Raw genomic sequence first — 19819 nt, forward strand, 5'->3', positions numbered from 1 at the left:
ACCCCACACTTTGGCACTTCACCAAAACTGTCTTGGCACTACAATGCCTCACCCACCTTGTCTCATTGAAATCTCCAGCTCTGTGTAGCTCAAAAGCTTGTCTCTGACTAACAGAAGTTGGGCCAATAAAATACCTCACCCACCTTGTCTCTCTAATAGTGTGACCAACATGACTACAACCCCAAATACCCAATTCACTGACTTTACCCCATTATGGGAGTACACTATCCCAAAGTTAAATGAACGTAGTACAAGTCCTTACCATACTCCTCTGTGGAGTGAGTTCACAATGTGTCAGGGTCACTAGCATTAACAGTTTCTGCTGAAAGTCAGGTGGGTGATTGACTCATCCTCCCTTTAGGCCAGTTATCTCATCCTGCCTCCTGGCTAGGGTGATGTAGTCTGCAAAACATGAGCATTTGAATGGCCATAAACTCTGGGGCTTAATCCTTCAGCTAGGCAAAATGGGTGGGAAGAGTGAGTTGCTGTCTGGGCTGAAGTCAGTTTTCAGGAAGGGTGGGATAGCATGGCACCAGCAACTCTGTGCATCACAATTGTTAGTTTGCACCAGAAAAGGCTTAGGAAAGCATGTATTAGAAATACACTAAAGGAAAGGGGCACAAACTGAGGGGAAAGCTTCAGAATAAGGGATTTTCCATGGGCCCTACTCCAGATCCCCAGGCTACTGCAACTGAAACTGGATCTACACAATTTTTGTGCCATAACTGTTGGGGCAGGGGGGGGGTAATACAGACATTGTTATACTGGTACAACCTCTAAGGTGGATCCAGTTATACAGGTTTAGCTTTTCCCTCCCTAGTTAGGAATATGTTATCCTGCCATTAGTTTGTAGTGTTATAGCCATATTGTCCCAGGATAGGAGAGACAAGGTGGGTGAGGTAATAAATTGCTCTGTGTATGTGGGGAGAGGGTTATGTCACTTTATAGTTAAAATGGTACCACTGTAAACATGCGTAAACATCCTCCCCATAAAAAGAAAAAAGTAGGGGAATGTAGTAGGAAAAAAGCCTGAAACATAAGCCCTTGTTCACTTTTTAAGGGCCATGCCCCCTTGCACTTCAGTACACTTTTTAAGGGCCATGCCTGGAGTTTCCCCAACTTCTGTAGTGCTGCTGTGACAGCCATCTCCTGTAAATAAAGTTTCCTTTTGCTTGCGGGATAAAACCCAGGATTCCCTGAGGTCTCCTCCTCTACATCAAACAGCCATTCCATTTTGAAATTCACTGAGGTACAGGAGTCCAACAAGGCCTTGTAGCAGATGAAGGAGTTAGTTGATATTTTTAAAGTCACTTAAATGTTCTAACTAATTATTGGAAAATATGTGTTTTTCCCTGGGCAAGACACTTCAGAAGCCATTATCTCTAGGAAAATGGCATTTATAATTGCATTGCCAGTCTTGGATGTATATCTTGACTTTTCCAGGCACACCTTTATGAGAGTAACATTCATTCATTCCCTGCTGTTCTCAAAAAGGGGGGAGGAGGAGTAGAAAAATGGAAGACAATATGCATAGCAGAGAAGGATGCCAAGAGCCAGCAGAAAGGCGTTTCTGACTCAGTGGGTGACTTTGGTTAATGTCATGCCTATATGCCTCAGTTTCCCCATCTGTAAAATGAAAATGATACTCCCTTTTGTAAAAGCAACAAGGAGTCCGGTGGCACCTTAGAGACAAACAGATTTATTTGGGCATAAGCTTTCGTGGGTAAAAAACCTCACTTCTTCAGGTGCATCTGAAGAAGTGAGTTTTTTTACCCATGAAAGCTTATGCCCAAATAAATGTTAGTCTTTAAGGTGCCCCTGGACTCCTTGTTGTTTTTGTGGATACAGACTAACACAGCTACCCCCTGATACTTGACTCCCTTTTGTAAAGCATCTTGTGGGCCTTTGATGGAAAGGGGGAAGAATGGTCTTGTAGTTGAGGCACTGGCTTGCATCTGAAGTCTGGAGTCAGTTCCAGCTTTGCCACATATTTCCTGTACCCTCATATTGAGCCCCATAGAGCCAGGTGCTGTATATACACCTAGTAAGAGACAATCACTGTGTGTGCGCCAAAGAGTCTAACTAGACAGGGCAGACAAAGGGTGGGCAGAGAGGAAGTATTATTTTACAGAGGGGGAGTTGAAGCACAGAGAGATTAGGGCCTAGACCCTCAACGGTATTTACGCTCCTAACTTCCATGGAGTTCAGCGAAAGGAGTCTAAATACCTTTGGAATCAGGGCCTTGCCCAAGGGCACACAGGCAGCAGTACTGCCATCATCGATCGTTCAGCAAGTGTAAGGCAGGGTCCAAAAAATCATGAGATGGAGATTGTTCCAAAGCAGAACCAGGAACTGAACAGGAGCCTCCTGAATTCTAGCACAGGGTCACAATCCCCCCTAAAGGAAAGTCTTGTGATTAAAGCACTTTAATAACAGCTTTAAATTATGGCAGCAGAGCGAACCCTCTGTCCAGCTAAGGGAGACTGGACCTGCCTGCACCCTGGGGCTTGTTCTTGGTTTGGAAACATCCATTACAGGAGAGGGTCCAAAGTTCAGAAGTGACCTCAGGCAAATGGGATTTAAAACACCACTCAGGCTGGGAGAAGGGATTCCTAAAGCCCTGCAGCAGGCGGGACAAAGGCTATGCAAACATCCACGGAGCAGGAGTGTTTTGGAGCCAGGCACGGGCACCTGCCCTTAAATCTCTGCAGAATTGTGAGGTTCATTAAAAAACAAATAAAAGAATCCCTGTGAACATGAATGGGCTGGAATTAAGTGTGACTGAGAAGCCAATGTATTAGCTATAACTGAGGTCCCTGTCAATCAGTCACTCTCACTTGCCTGGCGAAGGTTGCAAGGGATCTATTTGTCAATGTGCTGCAATAGTTTCTCATTTGACAAGCCTGCTGCCGCCTGATGAAAGGCGTTTCCTTTCCTCACTTAGCACCTTCCTCATAGGGGGTGAGTAAAGAGCAGCAGTATCAATACCTTTAAAGCTAAATTGCTGGCTGCTGATAGTCTTGAGAGGTGCTAACTAATTGGTGTGGCTTCACCAATGAGAGAGCCCGGCTGATTTGGCCAAAGGGCACAGACTTAATATAAGTGATCCAGAAGTAGGGTTGGATGTCTTGTGTGTTTAGTTAAGCAATGGCTTCCTCTAGGCACCTATGGACTAGTGTAAAGAGTGTACTTTGCTGCCAGTCTACAAAAGGTTAGTTTTTTAATGTGTAACATAAATTTTTAGTGGTAGGTTCTCTTTGGTTAAATGATCTGCTCAGTCGTAGTTCTCTAGGACTTTAACATGATAATGGGCTCCAAGTCTGGTAACCCTAGAGCTGGATGAAAACTTCCTAAAACTTGAATTCTTTTTTTTTTTTTTTAATTGCTGTTAGAATTCTGAACTTTAGCAAAAACACCCAACTTGAAGCTTCTTTTCTCTTTTCTTTCCTCCAGCCCTCTCCTGCATTGCTATAACTTTCTTCTTGCTGAAAAAAGCTGTAGGCTAACATTTTTGAAAGTAGGTAGTGACTCTAGTTACCTGACTGAAGACACCTTTAAAGTGTGTGGATTTATTTCTTTGGTGGGTGCTCTGCAATTTCTCAAAGTCAAGTGTTTTAAGGTGTCTGGGTACCTAAAATAGCTAGTAGCTTCTGAAAAACTGGACTGTAACTTAAATGAGATTAATGATCACGCTACCTTCTGGTATAAGGCATAAAGATAACTTCTTATATCCCCTGCTACAGTGGTCTTGCCTTTCCTGCATATTGTCTTTCATTAGGCATGTGAAATCTGATTTCCCATTATCTTTAGTACTGGGCTCTTCTTAACAAGAGATCTGGCTGTATCCATATCTGTGGAAGTGTGTGTAGGGAAACTTACTATCTCTCCTCTTTAGATGGTGTGTTAGAGCCTCAGAAGAAGGAGCCGCCTCCACCGTGTGTGTCTGATGGCCCTGTGTGTCCAGAGGATGGGGTGGTAAGACTCCAAATAACCCCTTCTAGCCATGTGTAATGACTGCTCTTGGGGCAGTGGTGAACTATTCTAGTCTGAGTGTGCATTTGCTTAGAATAGCCACTTAACACTGAAGCAGCCTGTGTAATGACTGGAAGCGCTCTTGTGAAGTCATAATTTAGCATATAAATCTGAGGCGCTCAAGCCTGCCTTAGACGCATGGATTCCCCAGTGCCTGTTAGCTACTGTACTAGGTAGCCAAATTCCTAAGGCAGCTTTGAAAGCCTGTTGGCTGGAATGCCTCTTCTTGAGTTAGTGAGTGTAGAAGCATCTAGAGTACTGCGGGGACTCCCAAAACTTAACTTTTCTGCAGCAGATACTAAAGTTTTTACCTGATCTGAAAACAAACTGTAGCTAGCCCCAGGCTTAGGTAGTGAATTATGGCAATTCACATTCAGTTCCTAACTCTATTAAAGATTGCTCACTCTAAACAATGAGGTTCATATTTATTGTATGCTTGGTCCTCTAGGTCTCAAAGTGGACAGTTTTCTTTTGTACTTGAGAAAGGAAGGCTCTTGTCTCCAATTTGTTGCCAAATTGTTTTGTTCTGGCTGAAATGTTCTGGGGTGAAATGCGGGGGAGGGGGGGGAAACAAGGAGAACTTAAGTGCCCATGTTGGGAGAAGATATTGATTGATCTCTGTGGTTAAGACTGACTGGAACCTCTGAGACTTGGACCCTGTTTCTAGCTATGCCACAGATCCCCTGTTTGACCTTGGACAAATCACTTAATCTCTCTTCTGTAAAACAGAAGAGGGGAAACTTTATTTCCGCATCAGATGAGTGTTCTGAGGATGGCATTAATTCAATGAGCCCACTGGCATGACAAGCTCTTTTGCCAAAAGATAATAGAACTAACTAGGTAGTAAGCCAGCTACCTCAGAAACATCAGCAGATGGATTGATGCCCAAAGGAGTCTTAAGATCTGTTGCAATCCCAAAAGGTGGGAGGTGGTGGTGAGAAACCCTCATATTAGAGATCTTACTTGACAATACTAAGTGCTGTAGCTATTAATAAAATGTGAAATAGCCATTCAGTCTGGAGCCTAGGCAATCCCCTTCAGTATAATCAGCCAACACAATCCTCACCTGGAGAGGCTGGGTCAGGTCTGAACCACACAATCTACACAAACTGCAAAGAGAATCCTAAACAGTGACAAACCAATACAGCTGCTAAGTGGCAGTATTAGTCCATGGTTTGGCCTGATTCACCCATGTACCTTGAGTAGTTACTTAAGGCTTGTCTAACTGAGAAAAAAGAACAGGAGTACTTGTGGCACCTTAGAGACTAACAAATTTATTAGAGCATAAGCTTTCATGGGCTACAGCCCACTTCTTCGGATGCATATAGAGTGAAACATATATTGAGGAGATATATATACACACATACAGAGAGCATGAACAGGTGGGAGTTGTCTTACCAACTCTGAGAGGCCAATTAAGTAAGAGAAAAAAACTTTTGAAGTGATAATCAAGATAGCTCAGTACAGACAGTTTGATAAGAAGTGTGAGAATACTTACAAGGGGAGATAGATTCAATGTTTGTAATGGCTCAGCCATTCCCAGTCCTTATTCAATCCTGAGTTGATTGTGTCTAGTTTGCATATCAATTCCAGCTCAGCAGTCTCTCGTTGGAGTCTGTTTTTGAAGTTTTTCTGTTGTAAGTTAGCCACCCGCAGGTCTGTCATTGAATGGCCAGACAGGTTAAAGTGTTCTCCCACTAGTTTTTGAGTATTATGATTCCTGATGTCAGATTTGTGTCCATTAATTCTTTTGCGTAGACTGTCCGGTTTGGCCAATGTACATGGCAGAGGGGCATTGCTGGCACATGATGGCATATATCACATTGGTAGATGTGCAGGTGAACGAGCCCCTGATGGTATGGCTGATGTGATTAGGCCCTATGATGATGTCACTTGAATAGATATGGGGACAGAGTTGGCATCGGGCTTTGTTGCAAGGATAGGTTCCTGGGTCAGTGTTTTTGTTCAAATAACAGGAGTACTTGTGGCACCTTAGAGACTAACAAATTTATTAGAGCATAAGCTTTCGTGGGCTACAACCCACTTCTTCGGATGCATATGCAGATCTTGGGAGACAGACCTGTCCTCGCTTACAGACAACCCCCCAACCTGAAGCAAATACTCACCAGCAACCACACATCACTGAACAAAAACAGGTTTCAGAGTAGCAGCCGTGTTAGTCTGTATCCGCAAAAATAACAGGAGTACTTGTGGCACCTTAGAGACTAACAAATTTATTAGAGCATAAGCTTTCGTGGGCTACAACCCACTTCTTCGGATGCATATGCAGATCTTGGGAGACAGACCTGTCCTCGCTTACAGACAACCCCCCAACCTGAAGCAAATACTCACCAGCAACCACACATCACTGAACAAAAACAGGTTTCAGAGTAGCAGCCGTGTTAGTCTGTATCCGCAAAAATAACAGGAGTACTTGTGGCATGCATATGCATCCGAAGAAGTGGGTTGTAGCCCACGAAAGCTTATGCTCTAATAAATTTGTTAGTCTCTAAGGTGCCACAAGTACTCCTGTTATTTTTGCGGATACAGACTAACACGGCTGCTACTCTGAAACCTGTTTTTGTTCAGTGATGTGTGGTTGCTGGTGAGTATTTGCTTCAGGTTGGGGGGTTGTCTGTAAGCGAGGACAGGTCTGTCTCCCAAGATCTGTGAGAGTAAAGGATCATCTTTCAGGATAGGTTGTAGATCTCTGATGCGCTGGAGAGGTTTTAGTTGGGGGCTGAAGGTGACAGCTAGTGGTGTTCTGTTATTTTCTTTGTTGGCCCTGTCTTGTAGGAGGTGACTTCTGGGTACTCGTCTGGCTCTGTCAATCTGTTTTTTCACTTCAGCAGGTTGGGTATTGTAGTTTTAAGAATGCTTGATAGAGATCTTGTAGGTGCTTGTCTCTATCTGAGGGATTAACTGAGAAAGTTGTACTGGCTTAGTGTCAGTATGTGTGTTGGTTTTTAAGTAGACTTAAACAGGTGCGAAAGGCTGCGTGGATGTTATTTTGGGTTTAAACTAGACTTTTATTTCACTTTAGCTGAGGCCAATTAAAAATAGACTTACGCTAAAACCAAAATGAGGTGCTCTTAAACTGAAATAAGAGTGGCTACCCAGAAGCTGACACTGGCTGAATTTAAATTGGTTTTTAAAATAGATTAAGATAAACCAATGCAACCTTCCTGTGTACACAAGGCCTTGATCCTAGTTTGATTTGGTAACAGGTGTCTTGCACTCATGTCACAGCAACTGAGGTTTTTAGATTCATCCCCTTCTTTAAATCTTCTCTGACGACTGACTGCTTCTCCCTTAACAGGCAGTCCTGTTTTCAGCAGTGGGACTGGGTGGCAGATTTTGGTCTCCCACTTCTATATTGATTTAACTATTTTGGGGGTGTGTATGACTTTTTACTGAAATAGCTATATGAGCACAGCCCCTAGTGTGGATGCAGTTGCAGTGGTATAAATGTACTGTTACCAGTGTAGCATATTCCCTTTCCCTAATAGGAATAAGTGATGCTAATATAAGCACCTTTATACCAAAATTGTCAACACTAGAGGGTGGTATCATTGAAGTGGTAAAACAATATTGGGTTAACTCTGTGTCCTGGGAAACAAGTGCCCGGGACTGGGGAATTAAAACCGGTTCCAATGTTCTTTCAGAGAACTTTCGGTTGCCCTACAGAAAATTGTCACTAGCAAGCAGGGTGGGGAAACGACAACTGCTAGCTTTAGGGAGGTGTTAACGTCAGAGCCTTACCAGCATCCTTTTAAATGCAAAACTCATCAGGTTGATGTTGCTTAAAACAAACACTCTGCAGTCCCTGAGCTCCCCTCCTGCTTTTGTTCCAGGCTAGGCTCTTTGGTTAATCATCCTCCAGACTGATACTGCAGTGATTGGGTCTCTGTATTTTTGGATTTTCTAGAGATGCAAAATGACCTTGGCTGAGAGAAAGAGCAGGGTGTCTTCTCTGTCCTCTGCATTCTTGAATTTTTTCCAGTTAGGCCCCTTTTCATACTCTGATCTGATGGGTACTGGCTGTATTTAGCCATGACTATGCAAGGATTCTCTTTCCTCAGCCTGCTATTCACTTGTGTAGATGTTATCTGATCCAGGTTATGCTACAAAGTATCCTGCCTTCTGGGACATATGCTATTATAGCAGTGGTACCTTCCCAATATGGTTAAGTCCACTTTGCAGGGTAGCTGGGACTGAATCTAGTGCATGGGAGACAATAGTACAGCCTGGAGGACTGAGCGCTGGACTCGGAGTCAAGAGACTTGGTCCTGGCTCTGCCATTGACCAGCTTGTGACTTTGAGCACGTCACTTCCCACCCCTCTGTTTCCTCATCTGTAAAATGGGGGATTATGATAAATGCCTCACTTTGAGATGTGGTGGTGGGCAATCAGATGGGTATTGCATTATTCCTGTTGTGCAAATACAACCAGCTCTCACTACCAAGCCCTACTTTATGCACCAGGGAAAATGTCCAGGGAAGCTTTAGGCTGGATGATAAGGTGCTGGGCTGGGGGTCAGGAGACCTAGATCTTGCTCCCATCTCTGGCACTGGCCTGCTTTGTGACCTTGGGTAAGTCTCTTCCCCTCTAGGGTGACCAGACAGCAAGTGTGAAAAATCAGGATGGGATTGGGGGTAATAGGCACCTATATAAGACAAAGCCCCAAATATCAGGACTGGCCCTATGAAATAAAGACATTTGGTCACTCTATTCCCTTCCCACCCTGTGTCTAGCTTGTCTACTTAGATTGTAGGCTCTTCAGGGCTGGTACTTCTCTTGCTATGTAGCTGGTCTTGTCTAAACACAGTTACCTGGGTTTAACTCAGATTTTCATTAGACTGGTGCCTGATCTCACTTGTTTCAAACTCATTCTGTTGGTTTAGCTTGTATCAGCAAATGTACTGATCCAAGCTAACGCAATAGAACAAGACAAAGGCATCGGTCTAACTAAATCTGTATACAGTAACACTAGTTACAATGGAAAAACTCTGTCGGTCAGGCCTCTGTAAAGCAGTTTGCACAATGGGACTTGGGCTGGGGGGGGGGGGGGGGGGGTTGTTTTCAGGAGCTACTGTAATACAAAAAAACTCTTTGCCAGGCTCCACTCCAGACTAGTGTGAGTCCCCAGCATGACCGTCCCCTTCCTCCTGCCCATGCAGAGCCTCAGACCAGAGAAACACCAAATCAAAATGCTGAACTACTTTATCTACAGCGCATTCATGGTAAGCTCAGTTCCGCGGGGGGGGGGAGGGGGTGAAGCACGGGCATGGAGCATGTGCTGCAGGAAACCATTCCTGTGTGCAAGCGTTCCAGTCTGCTGCAGTGACTTCAGTGCTAGAACTGGCCTGAATGCCCCATGGCTCCACAATGGGGCACTATCCAAGGTAGCATCTTTCCATAAGGTGAAGACCAGGCTATGACCTCTTGGCCCAACTAGATAACTCTGCCTAAATTCCCTCCCTTGCAGTGTGAGAGATAGTAATCTTCACTTCCTGACTAACACTGCTGCTGTGATCTAAACAGCTGCCATGTTCTGCTCTAGAGGTGGCCACATTTCATTGTATCCTGGAGTGTACAATCAAAAGCAAGTAAGCACATTAATGGAGAGTGCTGGGGAAATGTGGATAGTGTCTTCAGTGACTTGGATCTTTCAATTCAGAGCTCGAGGAGGAACTGAAATGTTCTCAGTTGTGGACCAGACAGCTGTCCTGCCGTGTGAATGAGCTGGAGCGCCTCATGTGCCCAGAGGTAGGCAGACACTTAAGCTCTCATGGGAGCATTGAGAAGGTCTGGATTCTGGTGACTGATCGTTCTCCCTGACCCCCTCGCACTGTGCAGGTGGAGTGGCGTAACTCTGTCCAGCCCAGCCTGGGTGAGAAGCTGCAGTTGCACCTGGAGCGCTCGCTGCTAGAGAAGCAGGAGCTGGAGTGCAGAGCTCTGAGGGCTGAGGAGAGCATCCAGGGCCTCAAGCGTGAGAGTAAGGACCCTACGTGTGATGCATTAGAGGTGTGGGGAAGTGTGAAATTCTTTGCACCACGTATATGGCTGATTCCAGGCTCAGAGCAATACTCCCTTGTGGGAAAGGAGGCTGGAGTGTGGCCAGGAACAAAAGCTGCTCCAAACTTGCTGTCCATCTGGGGGTGGAAGTAGGGAGACCGCACTGACCATGCCAAACACCTATATATGGAAGCTCAAAGCATTTCAGAGATGGGTGAATCTCCCCCTTTTCTTACACATCTGGGAGGTAAATAGTGACTTGTATCCAGGGTACTTAACTGTCATGCCCTTGGTGTAACCACTATCCAGAGCTGTCATTTGCTGATGCCAACATTGACACTAAATGGAATGTCTTTCCCTCTCCCCCTCTGTAGTTGCTGTTCTGCAGAAGCGCCTGCAGGCTGAGGGTCCCTCTCCAACCACCCTAGCTCTATTGGCTACTGCTCCTCAGTCTCTTCCACCATCACCTTCCCCTCCCCTGCAACTTTCTTCCATCAGGTAAGACCTATCACTATGAAGGGATGGGTATAGATGGGCGACTCTACAACAAACTCAAACCCTAGAGATAAACCAGGCTGTGGGGCTGGGATGACTAAATGGATGTCAGGAGTAGTGGGGGGGAAGACTCCAAATTGCACCTTCCACCCAGGTTTCAGACCTACAACTCTGCAAAGAACTGAGTCTTTGGATTTGCCAGTGAACTGAAGAGTTGGTTTTGAGTTGAACCGGAACTTTGAGCTAATTTAAAACCCGGAACTTTGTTCTGCAATATTTGAGTTTTGACTTCTCTCATCTTTAAACTCCTGATAAGAGTTCCGAAACAGTCACTCAAAACTGAAAAATAAACACTTAGTTTTTTTTTCCCCCCAGAAATTTGTGGTGGTTTTGCAAAAAAAATAAAAATTCTAAATTCTCAGTGTTGCAAAATCTGAATTTTTCCACTTGACAAACTTTGACATATTTTGCCAAACTCTATTCAGGTCCCTCGTGTAGCTGGCAATGTTGGGACTTGAAGTCCCCATCCTGGCTGGATCACTGCCTTGGGGATGCTGATGTAGTCACAACCCACAGTCCAGGGTTCCTAAGCTCTCTTGGGGAAGGGTATTGTGCCACCTGGGCTCTATCAGCATTGGGAGATGTTCCCTAACTAATGCTCATGACTTTAGAAGCAAAACAAGCTTTTTCATGATGTACCACCCTCAGACCTTGCTATGGTGAGGGGAAAATAGCTTCCTTCAATGCCTTCAAGAACTCCTAGGTCTACTGTGGGAGTACAGCCAGGAGGAATTCTGGTTGTGACTATAATGGCCACATTGGCAATACCACTTGCTCATGGCCTTAAGACTTCTAGGGAAACATCCCATGGTTCTAGTTCTGCAGTAGGCTGAGCTGCTCCATGAATTCCCGAACAGTTGTGGGGGAGAAAAAAATCTGTCCTCCTGGGTGCCCAGGGGTGGGGGAATTGTCCTGCAGTGCCTTGCCACTGGTGGCACTTGAGTGGTGCTAGTCCATGACCACACACATGGTTCCATTCGCAACTGGTAAGTGCTGCGCACCCAACTGGACCAGCCAACTCCAGTTAGAAACACCATTGCTCTTGTCTAGAGTGTGCCTGTCAACTTAGGAGTGTAACTCGAGTTAACTCTGCAGTGAAGATTAACCTTTCTGGATTTAGGACACTTGGCTGTAGGAGACACCTGGACATTCCTGTGAGCACTTGGCTGTGATCATAGAATATAGGGTTGGAAGGGACCTCAGGAGGTCTAGTCCAACCCCCCTGCTCAAAGCAGGACCAATCCCCAACTAAATCATCCCAGCCAGGGCTTCATCAAGCCTGCCCTTAAAAACTATTAAGGAAGGAGATTCCACCACCTCCCCAGGTAACCCATTCCAGTGCTTCACCACCCTCCTAGTGAAAAAGTTTTTCCTAATATCCAACCTAGACCTCCCCCACTGCAACTTGAGACCATTACTCCTTGTTCTGTCATCTGGTACCACGGAGAACAGTCTAGATCCATCCTCTTTTGATGCAGTGGCACTAGCTAGATGTGTAGTGGTAGTGCTCTGATGGTTGTGGTACCAGAGTTGTTTGTGGGGTGGGTGGCTTTAAAAGCAACAGGGCTGTGAAGTTGAGAGATCAGATCCTGCTGTATAATTGCATACCTGCTGGACAGGTTCCATCTCCCCTTCTTCCAGATCTCCTGGGTCTGGCCTTTACCTTTCATTCACCAAAGATTCCCCCCCCCCCCCCCCGGTAGCAGTAGCTACTCAGTGGTTGGCCCTGGCCAAAGGTGGTGCTAAGGACTCGGCATCACTAGAATACCTCTACCCTAGCAGAGACCTGCGCTCTGAGCCAGCACACAGGGATCTAGAAATAGCTTTTTCCCCTTGCCTCCTCCACCATCTGCCATGACTGGGCTGTAGCACTGCTCCCATGCTGCATTGCTGCTGGATGATAGTGGGAGGGGAACTGTGCAAAGGATGAGGGGCTCAGGCATGAGATGCTTTTTTCCCTTTTTTCTCTCTCTCCAGACTCCTCCTCTCTAAAATGAACAAGAAGTCAGCAGTGAAGCCAGCAGCACAGACTCCACCGAAGCAGGGAAGTGCCCCCTGTGGTATGTGTAGCACCAGCCTGTGCTAGCTCTCACCAGCTAGGGCACTGGGGCTGCGGGGAGGAGATGCTGTCAGTGCTACATGTAACTATCCTGAATCTGAATTGGGCACATGTGGCCTGGCCTAGCTGAATGAGCCCACCCTGTCTCCCTCCTGGGAGGGTGGGATGAAAGGGCTTCACCAAAGCAGAGTTGGAGGTGCTGTGGGAAGCAGCTCTGTCCCCTGTATTGGTCCTTACTTCCCTGAACTGGAGGCTACACTTTCCCTGAGCTACCTTCTAAGAGAGCTCGCCAAGGCTCATGTCTAACCGCACCTTTTCATCCTGCAGATGAACATGTCTTGTCCAAGCAGAACAGCATGAAGGAAGTGCTGGATACAATCCGCCGTGGGGTCTCCCTGAGACCAGTGTGCATGTCCAGAGAAGTAAGGGCTGGGGCTACCTTAGTTGTAGCACCCTAGGGTGTTAAACTGCTGCGTTCTAGACAGAACTTATGGAAATGGTGCCATTTAACAGGTCTGTTAAGGGATTTCCTGAAGAGGCTGACTTGATTGGCTAAATGAGGACAAAGCAGTAAGAATGGAGGGTGTTAAGGGAAGGAGATCAAGTACTGTGTTCCTCCTTGGCTTGTCACTGGGTGAAGAGAAGTAACTAAATCTCCCTGCTAGCTACAGTAACTGGCAGTGATCATTTGTGCCTGGCACTGAACTCTCCCCGATCTGTTTTCTCCTCTTCCAAAGGGCAGGATGTCCCGAGTGGAAGAGGCTGCATCTTTGGAATATGAGCAGGAGCCCGTGACCAAGAAAAGGAGCAAAAGCTGCTCTGAAACTGGTATGAACACCAGGATGTGAATGGCCAAAAGCAAGTCTGAGGCACAGATCCCAGTGGAGAACACATGAACAATGGCTAAGTCTTCACACTGTCCATGTCTGAAGCAGGTATTAAGAACCTTTCTGTTTCTGCTTGCAGATGGCACTCTGGATTCCTCAGGCAACATGCCCACTTCAAGCCAGACTCTTCAACCCCTTGGGAGCCTCATCGTAGTCCCTAGCAGTGGGACTTCTAGTGGTGTCTGTGCTTCCCACGCTTACAGAGAGGAGGATAACTGCCCAAAGAGGTAAACCAAAAGCTTGCATGGCAACGAAGTGCTATTTACCTGTAGCTGCTAATGTGGATGGAATTTAACTTGCTGGAAGCTTTCTTTGCAACCACATCCAGCTTCTACAATGCTGAGCTAGGTGTATCTGGCAGGAGGGGAGTTGCTTGCAGGAAGATTGAAGTGGCCTCCTGTAATGCACAGAACTAGAACAGCAGGTGTACATGTCAGTCCTGCACCCACTGTCCTTTTCCAGTTCCTCCAAAGGGTGAGCTTGGACCCTCTCCTGGCTAGCTCTAGCTGCTGAATAACTCTACCAGCTTGGCTATCTGTAGGTGAGCACTCTTCTAAAAGACTAGAACTAGCCTACAATTGTACAGTGTAGCATGTTCCTGCTGTAGGTTTCTCCTTGAACAAAATTAAAAGCAACCATGGCATCGGCAAGCAAAGGGCTACAGGATGGATGAGGGCTAGAAGATTGGAGCTGACTAAAAAGCTGACAACCCTATTTTGTAGGAAAACTTTCCATAATGTTTAAGCTCTAGCACTTTCTTCCAGTCTTCACCCATTCCAAAATTCTTTTGGCCAGCTCGGAGAACCTTCTCTGGGGTACAACATTTCTTTTGACGGTGTTAAGATTGGAAGGGCTGGTGGCCTCTAAATATGTCTAGAGCGCCTGACCTCAGACCAGGGTCCTGGGTTACTGGGCACTGTACAGACATACAGGAAGAGATGGTCCCTGCCTCAAAAAGCTGGCAACTTAAATAGTACTTCCCTTCTCTCGCCTTTCTTTCAATTGATCTCCATTGAACAGATGGAGGTTGGGAGACAACAAGGAGTCTGTGGCAGAATTGGGAATCAATCCAAATCTCTAGTCTGGGTGCCTTAACTATAGCCTACCCTTCTGCTCCAAAAACCAATTGGTGAACTGGCTGGCTTCTTGTGTCTCCAACTGCTTACAGGGAGACTTTCCAAGGCCCATGTGGGAGCTGGGCACCTGAACTGCCCTTTGTGCCTCTAAATCTCTCTCCCTAGTGACCCGCTTCTGTCTTGCATGCTTAGTGAAGTTCCCTATCAATCCCCAAAGCTGTCTGGGAGCAGCAGACTAAAATGCCACACCTAGCAGGGCCCAACAGGGGTTGGAGTGCCTGCAGGGTTGTCGGCTAAAATCTCCACGTTGGGAGCGCTCATCTGGCTCAATGCTCCCACTTGACACAATAGAACCGCTTCCTCCCCTTTCAAACTGGCATATTGCAGAACTGATATGAGCCCTGTGTTTTACTCTAGGGAACAGGAAGATCCCGGCAGAAGCTCTGAAGAGGACACAAGGAGCACTACTAGTCCCCTTCTAGCAATCACCCTATTAGAGGAAGGGGACAACCTTGAGGAGATCCCTTGTGGCTCTCCAACTAGCCTGGACTTGGGTGCTACTGCTCAAATCCCACAGGACTCTGAAGCAACTGACTGCAGCGGGTCTCCAAGTAGCAAGAACCCACTATCTGTGGGGAAAGAGAACACTGAGGATGAAGAGGAGGCAGAAACTGTAGCAGCAGGTGAGATGTGTGAGGGGGAGCTGAGTGCAGGCCCAGCAAGTGAGGTGTCCCAGCCTCTTGGCCTTGGTGACCAGGGTTCTGGGGAGACAAACCATTACTCAGAGTGTGGTGCTTTGAAGACTGACCTTGCCAGCTGCAAACATCTGTCTTTAGCACCCCTTGATGCCTCTTGCCCATCAGAAACCAGCCTTTCTGTGGAAGATCTGCTTGTCAGGGGCAAAGGTCAGAACATAAACGCTATAGTTGCCTCCTGCATGGATGATGCCATGGTTTTAAAATCAAATGCCAGCCAAGCTGTGTCTGCTGAGCCAACTAGTAGAGACCTGGGTCTTCCAGGCACCACAGAGAAGCAGCCACCTCTGCGCCCTGTTGCCATTGAGGTAGAACCAGAGATGGTTCTAGAGGGTGGAGACCTTAGTGAGGGAGAGAAGATGCCTCCAGCTAGTTCCATTGAGCCTCTGGTGAGGAGCTTGCTTGAGGGGGCAGAGATGAAGCTGGAGGGAGGAGTTGGGGCCAATTTGGCCAGGGACCAAAGCAGCCCCCTAAAGGATAGCCCAGCTATTGCTACAGCTGCCCTCCCACTGCCAGGAGCAATAGAGGCTCCAGTGCCTGCTGGGTTTGAGGAGGTGCCCTCAACAGCTCTGCCAGACCTGTTCATGGAGGGTGGCCCCACAGACTCCAAGGAGACCAACCCTGTGCTCTTGGACCCTCTTTGTATGACTGCAATAAAAGTGCACCAAGAGCAGCTCCAACAAGCAGCAGCTCAGGCTGGTTCTGAGACCTACTAGGTTGTGTGAGGGCAGGGTGTTAGCTGTCTAGTACAAACACCAAGCAAGAAGTGGTACACAACTCGATAAGGACATGACTAACGGATGTTCAATCTTGTTCTCTGTAGTATTTACTTGGCTTTTTCTACTAAATATTTAGACTTGGATTTTAACAAACTTAAAAAAAACCAAACTAATAAGGATATGATCAGAAATGCATGCAATAGTGGGGGAGCCCTTTGCCTGCTTGCTGGACACTTACGGGTGGATATAAATGAATGGGCACAGTGTGTACTCTGGGGGAAGAAGGGGTTCACTGACACTGGTCTCAACACTCTTAGCCTGTATGGCATCAGCTGAGGCACTAATTGGTCAAAGGCTGCTTACTGCAGCTTTCTGAGGTTCCTCAGGCCTTGCCTGGGGTGAATGAAGTTGGGGGGCCAGTGGACTCAGTCCTTCTTGCCTGTTTTAATTCTGTAACTTTTCTAGTTTTTATGAAATACCAAGTGTTTGTGCCCTATGCACACTCTGTGCAGTGACTGGGCAAACCTTTCTCGCACTCCAGAATAAAATCTGTTTTACTTAAACTTTGTATGTCTGTCCCCTGCTGCTTGCAGGTACTGGGTTGGTTCTGGTGCTATCCCAGTAATGACCACAGGATGGTGCGCTCATCTCTGAAATTCTGGATAGCTCTAATTCTGTGGTGCTATGTAATAGCCCCTGGAATTTCTAGGCAAGGCTGAGCTTGTGGACTGCAAGTGAATCTGCTCCAAAAAGCTGCAGCAAGCAGAATGTAAATACTAACTAACTTTAATTAATAAAGGCTCCTGGGGCTCAAGGAAAGAGGGTGCTTCCCCTAACAGACTCAAATCTTCCCTACCGCACTGCTTTTGTTCTGGAGGAAGCCCAGATAGACCTGGAAGTAACTTCTTCTCTCTGGGCCATTCAGGTCTTGGCATCTGAAGGCTGGTTTAGCAGTCAAGTGCTGATGGAGGCTGGGGTGGATAGGTAAAATGCACTTACTTGTATACACAGAAAAACTTAACATGTAGTAGCTAGACACCCTGGATTTCTGGAGGGAGTCTGGTTGTGCTAGGTGATGGTATATAGACCTCTTGTAAAGGCCATAAGGGGAGGGGAACCAGGCTATTACTTCAGCGTAACCGGGCTGGGAGTTTGCTTGAGTAAATCAAGCTCTACTCTTGCAGGCTGACAGCTGATCATCCTGCCTGCTGTAGAGACTAGTTAGGGGTGCTGAAGTGAGACTAATCCTTGTCTACTATGGACAGGAAGGTTAGTCCTGTGTCTTCAAACCAGCCCTGTGCACCTCTGTTCCCCCATTTCCCAGACCTGATGCACTAACCCTCTGCCCTAGCAGATTCCTGCTTACATAAGAACAGACATACTAGGTCAGACCAAAGGTCCATCTAGCTCTGTATCCTGTCTTCTGATGGTGGCCAATGCCAGGTGCCCCAGAGGGAATGAACAGAAGAGGTAATCAAGTGATCCATCCCCTGTTGCCCATTTCCCAGCTTCTATGCTCTCCCCTTCTCTCCCCCCCTACTTTCATTACCTCTCTCAGGAGCCTTCAGCTTGACTCAGATGTTTCTTTGGTGAGGGGATTCCTGTAGAGTTTGCTGAGCGAGGGCCTGTGCTCAACAGCAAATGCTGGATAAATTGACTGACTCTACACTTACCTCCCCTACCTTGCCTAGCTATTTTATTGAACCAACTTTTGAGCTTACTGGACACACCCACATGAGCAGCTATTGCTCAAGAGGGTTAGAAACCTGAGCAGGAAATAAGGCTTAACGGGGCATCCAAAAAGCGCAAACAGTGTGTGTAAAAATATTTGTGGGAGGGTGATGCTTCAAAGGAAGCAGCCCTTGAGCTGCTAATGGATGGTAAGTAGCCCAGCCACTTAGCTTTGATAGGGCTCCTGCTCAAAGTACACCAGCACAGTCAACATTGCATGGGAGTAGTTTGACCTTGTTTTAAACAAAAGTAAAAAGTACTGCTGCAACCTGCCTCTTGTCTGGCATCCTTGGCCAGAGGTGTGGGCTGTTCACACCCCCAACAGATGTAGCTATGCCAATTTAACTTTTAATTGTAGACCAAGTCTTGCCTCATTAGGGTCCTAGTGTCCTGTGTTCAGTTGCAGCCATGGGCACAGAGATGATGATTCCATTCAATTTGTCTATCTGGGCACACCCCTGTGTGCACAAGGTGCTGGGTACCAATAAAATACCAAAGTTCAGTGGGTTAAAATGAAACTCAGTCAATCTTCTCTTGCAACAGGGCATTAGCAATGTTACAAACTGCACAGAAACAGTGGAAGGAATATAAACATGAAGGAGGAGTAATGGACTGAAATGCAACAAAGGAGGCCGAGAGCCTGGAACACTGGGACAGAGTGCAGTCTGTGCTAATTGGAGCCTGAATGTTTGATATTGAAAACTGGCACTGCAACAGATGCTGTTGTGAATGGTCCTGCCTTGCTACTGAGATAAGAGGTCTCTTCTCAGAGCCTAGTACACTATCCTTGTCATATAGTGGGGAGTAGCCCTATGATAGCAATAGGCATAGCTGCATGGTTGCAGGCAAGGGCAAATTGGGGATAGCACTAACCGAGCTCATTAAAATTTTACCCCATTGCAAACCCTGCGTGGCCTTTACAACACTGTACTGATCCCTAGGTGCAGGCAGTGATTCTGATGGGAGGGCGATTCTAGAATGTAGATGAGTCCTAACACTTGTGCCAATGTAGTGCACATGGGACAGGGGGCACAAAGTACAGCCCCAGAGGTGGTTTGAGGTGGAGCTGGCCCAGCCAGCCAGGGCTTGTCTACACTAAAAAATTAATCATGTTAGAAACCACGCTAACTAACCTGATCGTGCTAAACTGTGTTTATGTAGAGAGGGATGGTTGGGTTTAACTTTGCCAGCGGCCCATGGCTGACCTGACCTGAGGGTTATTCCCAGACAACTAACCCCTGGTTAAAAACAGTCTACTTAGAGCATTAGTTAATGTAACTTTCCAGTGCAAATGAGCCCAAAGGGGGTAGAATTCTCCTTCCCTTGTAGTTTTTGCTGAGCTGATTAATGCTAGCTCTGCATTTAGGGTCATGTGGACTAATTGGATCTCTGACTGCTTACACTTCAACTGTGTTATCAGTGGATGGGATGAGAAAACTCTGCCCCTGGTGACTCCTGTAGGAGACAGTAAGAGCTGGGCTGTATATGGAAAATCCACCCTAGCAGCTAGACAAACACTGCACTTTGCCTTTGGTAGAAAGAAGGGGAAGTGGAAGTCAGATCAATATGTAGGTGTCTTAGAAATCCCGTTGAGGAAACATTCAATGTGAGGCTGTTTCTCTAGGTGAGAGACAGCTCCGTGCTATGCTGTGAAAAAACAGTATTTCAGCCTGTGCGTGCTGGAGCTGGGGGAATGCTGTTCCTCCTCTTTGCCCAGCTCAGCACAGAAGCCTGAACCTCTTTAATATTATTTCTATTGCCTCAGAGAACAAGTGCATTACAGGGAGGGTACTTAGCTAAACAAACAGCCCCATATTTCATTGCGAGGAGACAGCAGGTACTGTGCTAAATGGGACGTGCTGATCCCACAGCTGCTGCCCTAGTACATTTACACACTTTTCTTAATTTTTTTTTTTTAAAGTAATGATTAATGAAGGCTGCCTGTGGGTCTTATCCCCTCAACCACCTGATTTCAGCCAGGCAGTCC

This window comes from Emys orbicularis, chromosome 2, assembly GCF_028017835.1.
Source record: "Emys orbicularis isolate rEmyOrb1 chromosome 2, rEmyOrb1.hap1, whole genome shotgun sequence".
Taxonomy (NCBI): domain Eukaryota; kingdom Metazoa; phylum Chordata; order Testudines; family Emydidae; genus Emys; species Emys orbicularis.